Raw genomic sequence first — 1,665 nt, forward strand, 5'->3', positions numbered from 1 at the left:
ATACTTGGCCAATAAAGCTGATTCTGTTCCTAAAATGGGAATAAATGACTAAATATGAGCATCATGAATGTAAGAATATAATTAGAATTATTAAAACCGTTCAAATAAAAGACTAAACAATGCCACAATGACACGTTTATGTCTGAATCTTGAATTAATATGAACACGATTACTCAAATGTTGAAAAGATAAGATTCCAGTAATTAAAATGAAATAAAAGTCTTATTTATTCTGAAAAAAAGATGGTGAGAGAAAACATCCTGAGTCTACTTGACAGTCCCACACAGGTACTGAGATTGCATTTCCACTCATGCGTGTCGCTGCTACATTATTTTCTGTTTTCTGTGTGCACTCGTCAGTGACTTATGTCATTAAGAAGTTATCATTTGTCATTTAACTGTTGATTATGCTCCCACTTTGTGAGGCTGATCACACACTCGGGCTCAGGTTCTCCACTACACCACCAGTACAACACAAACCTTACATTCTGCTTTGGCCACAATTACAACACTCAGAATCCTGGACCTGCTTTCAAACGAGTCCTGCGCTACATTGAATGCTACACACACCCCCTACACTAATGGAAACATGTCAGCTTGTGGTTATTTCAAAAACCAGGCAGTGGCCAACCAAAGCAGGCACTTTGGGAGGAAAAAAAATAAAAAAAGAGTCGCACCCCAAAGCTTTTTTCACTTCCCTTCCCTCGTGAGTCCATGTCTGTCCAATCCCGGCAGCCTCGTCCAATCCGTCCCATCTCCCCCCTTTGCGTGTTTGGGAAAATATTTGCTGTACTGGAGTGCATTCCAAACCAATTAGTGTGGAGAGCGCGTACGTCACTGCCCCCTACGACGACGGCAACACGCTGCCAAACAGGGATGAAGGAAACCAGCTTACAAATGAGTTCTCCGTGGACTCTGATATTGGCGAGTGTAATTTCACTTCTGTCAGACTTTCAGACTTTTTCTAAATGAAGAGAATTCAAAGGAATGGTTTGGGTGCGGTTATAATCCAAGACACACAGCCTTCTTACTGCTGTGATCATGTTTATCCATAGTTAAGAGGATACATGCGATGCCACAACCTTGAGTTGTTGTTTTATTTTGGATTAAGACGACTGAAACTTAATGAATAACAACTCTATTGATCACTGTGATGACTTTCTTCCCACACTGCTAATTATGGAGAGGCACCTTGGCATTAAACGGTCGTGCCGCAAAATGAAATCATGCAAAATAACTGCAGTGCATCATATATAACCAAAACATTTTTACAATAACAGTTTGTCCTGAATGTGTCACGATAGAGGAACATCAAGGGATCGCCAAAATCAGCCGAGCCATTAGGACACATGGGCGGAAATACCCTCAGAAGTGAAACCCTCATTCGGTTCCCAGCTGGGGGCCATTTGCTGCATTTCATCGTCTCCATCCCCCGCCACTATGAAATGCACCCCCCAAAAATAATCTTTAAATAAAATGTTTTGCAGTTGGTGTGATGGTGACGTTTTAAAGAAAAATAGCTACCAAAATGTAAAGTTTTTCTGCACTTGGGAGATCAAATGCTACCATCACCACATGCATGATTTAAAAAAGAAGAATAATTTGAGGCCCCTGTCAGTGCCTGAGCTGCCACTTCAATGGAAGTGAATTTAGTTGGATGGTGCAG

This window comes from Stegastes partitus, unplaced genomic scaffold (genome assembly GCF_000690725.1).
Source record: "Stegastes partitus isolate 25-593 unplaced genomic scaffold, Stegastes_partitus-1.0.2 Scaffold655, whole genome shotgun sequence".
NCBI lineage: Eukaryota > Metazoa > Chordata > Actinopteri > Pomacentridae > Stegastes > Stegastes partitus.